Genomic DNA, 8,037 nt, shown 5'->3' with positions numbered 1-8,037 from the left:
AAAAAAAAAAAAAAAAGAAGAAAGATTTTATTGTTTTTCTTAATTTTCGCATGATTTTTAAGGAGACATGTTTTACAATAAAGAAATATTAATCTCAAATTTGTTAATCCCTTCCGTTTTACTTCAGTATCTTTTTCATTGGTGGAATTAAAATTAAATTGAATAATATTAATTTTGAAATAACAGGTACACTGTGATCCCTGGTTTTTGAAAATTTTTTTGTCTTCCTTCCTTCCTTTGTTCCTTCCTTTTTTTGTTTTGGCTGAAATTATATTTACTTCAGGCTATTACTGTTTTGTAATGATGAGAATTGGGGGAATTTTAAATTTTCTTCAGTTTTTATTATTAACACATATTTTTACAAAAATTGGAAAAAGTGTTAGAAAATATAGTGCAATTAAACTTAATTTTCATTATTTTAAAAAATACTTCACAGCCTCTGTACTAATCTAAAGATCTAGACATAGTTTTAAATGAATCCGCCTTATCAACCAATCTGATTTCTAGAAACCAGCTGTTCCAGACACAAGCGATATTGCAAAATACATATCTATTTTATGTATTATGTATATACTTTACATATTTAAAGTAAATATATATATATGTATTTTGCAAGGGTCAAGAACGAGGTGTTTAATTAATTGAGAGTTTCTCTCTTCAAGCTAAATAAATGGAAGAGTTTCCTTATTATTCTCTACCCATTTATGTTTAAAATCTATAACACCTTTATGGTTAAACCCATGGTTTAGGTCCCTGAAATTTAGGGTTATTATTAGTGCATTTCGAATTAACAAACAAGAGCCAGTGTGACCATGTGACAAGGTGATTATATTAGAAGGCACAGGAAACTAAGAAGTTAATCCTCTGTGTAGTTCTTGAAGTGAAATGGAATGAAAATCAAAACCATAGAGAGAAAAAAGAAACTTTTAGGAAAAATATGACCTAAAACCTTAGATACTAATGATTTCTATTCCATGGGAAATTAACTGCCTTTGAAGTAAGGTTGATGTAAAAGTAATCACGGTTTTTGCATAATGGCAAACCCACAATTACTTTTGCACCAACCTAATATAATGTCCTAATTATTTGCTAATAAATAGGCAACAAGGATCAGGAAACCTTCAACTGACCAACACCTAAAAACTCCATATAACTAAAAGATTATTTTACTCAAAATCTAATGCCAACCTCAGCAACAACTGCAATTCCATCCCTTGGTTCAGCTGATTATGCTAGGTGATATTTAGCCACTGATGTTCACATGTTAGAGCTTACTAAGATTCAGGCCTATTAAAAACAGGCTGGACAGGTTGTCTTGAGTCCGGGAGTTCAAGACCAGCCTTGGTAACACAGAGAGACCCTATCTCAAAAAGCACTCTTTTTTTTTTTCCTGAGCAGTAGGTCTCAACACTGGGCTTAAAATATATATTCGGTAAACCATGCTGTAAGTAGATGTGTTTCACTTAGGCTTTATTGTTCCACGAACAGCACAGGCAGAGTAGATTTAAGCATAATTCTTAAGGGCCCTAGAATTTTTGAAATGGTCAATGAGCACTGGCTTCAACTTTAAATCTCCAGCCGCTTTAGCCCCTAACAAGACAGCCTATCCTTTCCAGCTTTGAAGCTAGGCATTGATTTCTATCCATGAAAGTTCTGGATGGCATAGTTTTCCAATAGACGGCTGTTTCATCTACCTTGAAAATCTGTTGTTTAGTGTAGCCACCTTCATCAGTGGTGATAGCTAGATCTTCTGGAGAACTTACTGTAGCTTCTATATCAGCACTTGCTCTTCACCTTGCACTTTAATGTTATGGCGATGACTTCTTTCCTTAAACCTCACGAACCAGCCTCTGCTAGCTTCCAACTTTTCTCGTGTAGCTTCCTCACCTCTCTCAACCTTCATACAACTAAGGAGAGTTAGGGTGCTTCTGTGGATTAGGCTGTGGCTTAAGAGAATGCTGTAGCTGGTTTGATCTGTCCAGACTGCTACAACTTTCTCCATTTCAGCAATAAGGTTGTTTTGCTTTCTTACCCTTTGTGTGTTCATAGGAGTAGCACTTTTAATTTTGTTTGAGAACTTTTTCTTTATATTCGAAATTTGGCTAGCTGACACAAGAGGCCTACTTTCGTCCTATCTTGCCTTTCGACATGCTGTCCTCACTAAGTTTAATCATTTCTAGCTTTTGATTTAAAATGGAAGATGTGTGACTCTTCCTTTCACCTGAACGCTTAGAGGCCATTGTAGGGTTATTAATTGGCCTAATTCCAGTATTGTTGTATCTCAGGGGATAGGGAGGCCAAGGAGAGGGAGAAAGATGGGGGAATGGCTGGTTGGTGGAGCATTCAGTACATACATGTATCGATTAAGTTCTCTGCTTTACATGGTTGCCCAAAACAACTACAATAGTGACGTCAAAGATCCCTGATTAGAGACCACCATAACAGATATATTACAATAAAAAAGTTTGAACTATTGAGAGAATTACTAAAATGTGACACAGAGACACAAAGTGAGCAAATGTTGGAAAAATGGTACTGATTGACTTGTTCAATGCAGAGTTGCCAAAACCCTTCAATTTGTAAAAATGTAGTACCTGTGAAGCACAATAAATCACAGTGTAACAATACAAGATATGCCTGTGTTGATACACACATCATCATGGATGAATCTCAGAAATACGCTTTGTGAAAAAAGCCAGATCAAAAAAATGCCTGCATGCTGTACATGGAAAGGAGGGTGTGGGTAGGGGTAGGAGTAAGGAACTACAAGGGGTGAGAGGAAATTTTTTTTCTTTAATTTTTGAGACAGAGCTTCACGCTGTGGTCCAGGCTGAAGTGCAGTGGTGTGATCATGCTCACTGCAGCCTCAACCTTCTGGGCTCAAGTGATCCTCCCACCTCAGCCTCCACAGTGGCTGAAACTATAGGCATGTGCCACCATGTCTGGATTATTTTTTTAAAAATTATTTTATGGAGATGAGATCACACTATGTGGCCCACGCTGGTCTTGAACTCCTGAGCTCAAGCAATCCTGTCCCCTCGGCCTCCCAAAGTTGTTGGGATTACAGGCATGTGCCACCACACTCGACCTAAGAAGAAACTTTGGAGGGTGATGAATCTATGAAACTATCACCACAATGAAGATAATGAACACCACTCTTTTCAATGTGGTCAGAATATCATGGATGTTTGCAGGTGTCAAAGTGTACGAAACCACACACTTTAAACATATGCAGTACATCATATGCCAATAATACCTCAATACGATGAACCAGACTGAGGCTATAAGGAATGAAATAAAACTGATCTAGTAAGCAAAGTTATTGAAAAGTTATGGGATTAAATTGAGAGAGAGTTAGGAAAGTCCTTTGGGCAGGAATGTGGTGAACTAAGGAACACAGTAAGAACAATCATTATTCCTTGTGCTCTAGTGAGTTGAGACTTCACAATGTATCCGTTACAAAAGTAGCCACTCCCCTGCAATCAACAAATGCTGTTGCCAGCCCAGGAGTTTCATTATCTTTACATGCTATCTTGATTACCAAGTGTGAGTTCCACTAGTGCATTTTAAAGTCTCCTGGCTAAAGCATCATGTGCTTGGGCTTAAGAATTAATCTCATTTCTTTTCCCTCAGAATTCTGAGCCGACTGAGAAATAGACACAGATGTCTGGTTGAGTATTAGCTTTGACTTATTGTAACTGATTGGCAGACTTAGAGTCCAACACCTTCTCTTAGGATATAAATGTATCCTACCACCACCTGGATGACTGCAGTTCTTCCCACAGCCCTCCAAAGCAGGGACAGTTGCAGCAAACTCACATTTTAAAAGTAGGTTCAGAGGGAGAGTGACGGAGTCTGTCTGTTCAAGCAGCAAAAATGTCACTGAGAGAGCTGCTTGAAAAAATGTTTGGAATTGTAGGAGTTTATTGTCATTATAGACAGGAAGCTAATGATGAACTAGAAATACTTAGAAAGCACCACTATAGGAAGTGTACTCTAGTGAAAAGAGTTTTACCTTGATTGCTTTTCCTTCACACAGACGGAAAAGTCACACAGTGAGTGACCACTTCAACACTGAACCAAGATTAGGAGGCATAGTTTTGAATCACCAACTGTTCTCTGTAAATAAATCGGTGAGTTAGTATTCAGGTGCAAGTTCTTTTTTTTTTTTTTTTTTCCTACGCTGGTACCAACACTAATCTCAGTACAGTTTTTTTCTTTTGATACCTGTTCATAAAATCGTCTTTAACAAACTGAATTATACCTTCTCCTGTATTTGCAGGACAAATAAAGACGACCAAACTAATTAAACACATATTACGTATTTACTTTTTTTTTTTTTTTGAGACAGAGTCTCAGTCTGTCACTGGAGCTAGAATGCAACAGTGCGATCTTCGCTCACTGCAACCTCCACCTCCCAGGTTCAAGCAATTCTCGTGCCTTAGCCTCCTGAGTAGCTGAGACTACAGGCATGCGCCACCATGCCCAGCTAATTTTTGTATTTTTAAGAGAGTCAGGTTTCACCGTGTTAGGCAAGCTGGTCTTAAACTCCTGACCTCAAGTGATCCACTGGCCTTGGCCTCCCAGAGTGCTGGGATTACAGGCATAAGCCACTGCACCCAGACCTCACATATTATATACTTCAATTTAAAAATGAGTGTTATGTTTCTGTTTCATAATACAGTGGGATACTTTTGTGTGTCTGCTTATTTTTCCTTAATAATACTATTCTGATGATAACCATACTCAATGCATCTAAAAAAGCAGGAAAGATAACAGGAAAAATATCAGGCTGGACGTCGTGGCTCATTCCTGTATTCCTAGCACTTTGAGAGGCTGAGATGGGCGGATCACTTGAGGCCAGGAGCTCAGGATCAGCCTGGCCAACATGGCAAAACCCTGTCTCTGCTAAAAATACAAAAATTAGCTGGGCTTGGTGGCATTACAGCCTGGGCAACAGAGCAAGACTCTGCCTCAAAAACAAAAACAACAACAAGAAAAAGAACAGATGAAAAATATTAAAAACATTAAACAACATAGAAAGTTGTTTAAATGATCCAAATAAAAGGCAGAGATTATAAATTAGATTAAAATTAAGTCCCAGCTATGTGCCATCTACAAAAAAATCTACTTTAAATGTGAAAATTCACATATACTAAAAGTAAAAAGATGAAAAATAATACAGTACATAAACACAAATGACCAAAATATCCAGAATGGCTATAGTAATATCAGATAGGATAGAGAGAATAAAAAATTTAGCAGCCATAAAAAGACATGGTCCATAATGAAAACGATGACAGTTTATAAAGAGAGCATAAAACTCCTATATGTCCACGAGCATAATAAAGAGTGTCAAAATACACAAAGCATAAAACCAAGGAGCTGAAAAGTAAAGTAGGTAAGTCCACAGTTACAGCTGGATATTTCAGCCCTCATTATCTTAAAGAGCAGATAGACAACAAAATCAATAAAGACATAAAAAATTTGAACAAAGCTATAACCTGACCTCAACAACTTTTATGGAATACTCTACCCACAAATTGCAAAGTACACATTCTTTTCCAAGGTACCCAGATATTTTCAAAGATGTGCTGTATTGAAACCATACACATGACATTCTCTGTTAGCAATATAATTAAATTAGTAATAAAGATAAAAATATCTAGAAAATCTTCAAATGTGAAAATTAAAGAGCACAATCATAAGTAACTGTAGGTTGAAGAAAAATATCACACAGGAAATTAGAAAGTATTTTTGAATTGTATGAAAATGAAAATACCTGTTAAAATCATGTGAGATAGTTTAGAAAATGCTCAGAGATAAATTCATAGAATTAAATTCTTATATCAGAAAAGAAGAAAGATCTCATACCAAAATTCTATGCCTTTACTACAATAAACTAGAAAATGAAGAAATTAAATTCAAATAATAAAAAATAGAATAATAAAGATAATAGAAGAAACCAATAAAATGAAATTTAGAAAAGAGCAAAAAATAAGAAATAAAACCCAAACTGGCTCTTTGAAAACATAAAAAAATCATTAGTTACAATTATTAGAATAGAGAAGATGGAGAGGGAAAGCAATGGGAAGATAGAAACTGAATACACAAATTGCAAATATTAGAAATGAACAAGAGATCAATTCCTACAAATTATAAAATGTTAAAATGATAAGGGACTATTATGAACAACCATATCCCAATAAATTTGTCAGTTTAGCTGTAATAGAATATTTCATATGAGGATTCAAAGTACTGCATGTAAGCAAGACGGCAGACTAGGAGGTCCCAGCCCTTGTAACCCCCAACCTAAAAACAACTTTACAACCATCAACAGATGACAATCAGTCTGTGAGAGCTCTGGAGTCCAGTAAAGAAGCTGCAGCAACCAGTGAAGCAGAAAAAATTGAGGATAACTGCAGAGAAAGGGGTAGAAAGAACAGTCTAACTTTACTTGCATTACTCCATTCTTCAGACTAACAAAGCTCGGCACTGAGAGGAACCCACCGGCTGCGGGTTCCCCAGTGGGAGAAAAGCAGAGCAAGAAAATAACTGAGGAGCTCATCTGGCTTAGCCGTTGCCACTGTGTCCAGAGTTGATTCCTTCCAGTGGGTTCATGGTCTTGCTGACTTCAAGAATGAAACCGCAGATCATCGTGGTGAGTGTTACAGCTCTTAAAAGTGGCAAGGACCCAAGGAGTGAGCAGCAGCAAGATTTGTTGTGAAGAGCAAAAGAACATAGCTCCCACAGCGCAAAAGGGGACCCCAGCAGGTTGCCGCTGCTGGCTTGGGTGGCCAGCTTTTATTCCCTTATTTGTCCCCATCTGTGTCCCGCTGATAGGTCCATTTTACAAAGTGCTGATTGGTCCATTTTACAGAGAGTTGATTGGCTCATTTTACAGAGTGCTGATTGGTCTATTTTACAAACCTCTAGCTATCCACAGAGCACTGATTTGTGTATTTTTACAGAGCACTGACTGGCGCATTTTACAAACCTCTAGCTAGCCTCAGAGTGCTGATTGGTGTGTTTTTACAGAGCACTGATTGGTGCATTTTACAAACCTCTTGCTAGCTACAGAGCACTGATTGGTGCATTTTACAATCCCCTTGTTAGACAGAAAAGTTCTCCAAGCCCCCACTGGACCCAGGAAATCCAGCTGGTTCACCTCTCACCATGGTCCCAGATCCCTGCAGCCCTCACTGCTGAGAGTGCAGTCTTTGCTGATGTGAGCTTAGCTGCTGGAGTCACTCAAAAGCCGTGTTGCTGCACTTCCCTGACACTGAAGCTCTTGACCTCTCCCTAATTTTGACAGCTGGCACCACTGTACAACCCCAGAACTACTGACCTTGTGCACCCACTGAACTACCATTGCCATGCCTCTCTGAACCTGCCATCACCACAAAACTTACATAACCTGTGCCCTCAAGTCCATCACAGGTTAAGGTCTTTCTCTACTGAAACTATCTGTAAAGTCTGAAAGAAATGCTTGCTTCTTCTTCATATGTGCAGACACCAACACAAGGCTATAAGTAACACTAAAAATCAGGGAAACATGAAACCACTGAAGGAACATAATACATTTTCAGTAACCAACCTCAAAGAAATGTAGATATATGAATTGCCTGCCTGACAAATAATTCAAAATAATTGTTTTAAAGTTCACCAAGCTACAATAGAACACAAATAGATAAATCAGCCATTTAAGGGAAACAGTATGTGAACAAAATGATAACTTCTACAAGAGATAAAGGTCATAAAAAAGTTCCAAACAGAATTTCTGGAACTAAAAATTACAATGACTGAAATGAAAAATGCAATGGAGCTTCTAAAGCAATTAAGCAGAAGAAAGAAATAGTAAACTCAAAGGCAGGTCATTTGAACTTACTCAGAGAAGAAACAAAAAAATAAAAAAGAGGAAAGAAAGCCTATGGGAGTTAGGTGACATGATAAATAAAATCAGTATATGAATAATGGAGTTCCCAAAGGAGAAGAGAGAGAAAGGAGCAGAAAGCTTATTGAAAGAAATAATGAGGC

Source organism: Mandrillus leucophaeus, unplaced genomic scaffold (genome assembly GCF_000951045.1).
Source record: "Mandrillus leucophaeus isolate KB7577 unplaced genomic scaffold, Mleu.le_1.0 Scaffold204, whole genome shotgun sequence".
Classification (NCBI taxonomy): Eukaryota; Metazoa; Chordata; class Mammalia; order Primates; family Cercopithecidae; genus Mandrillus; species Mandrillus leucophaeus.
Note: the sequence above shows the minus strand (reverse complement) of the source record.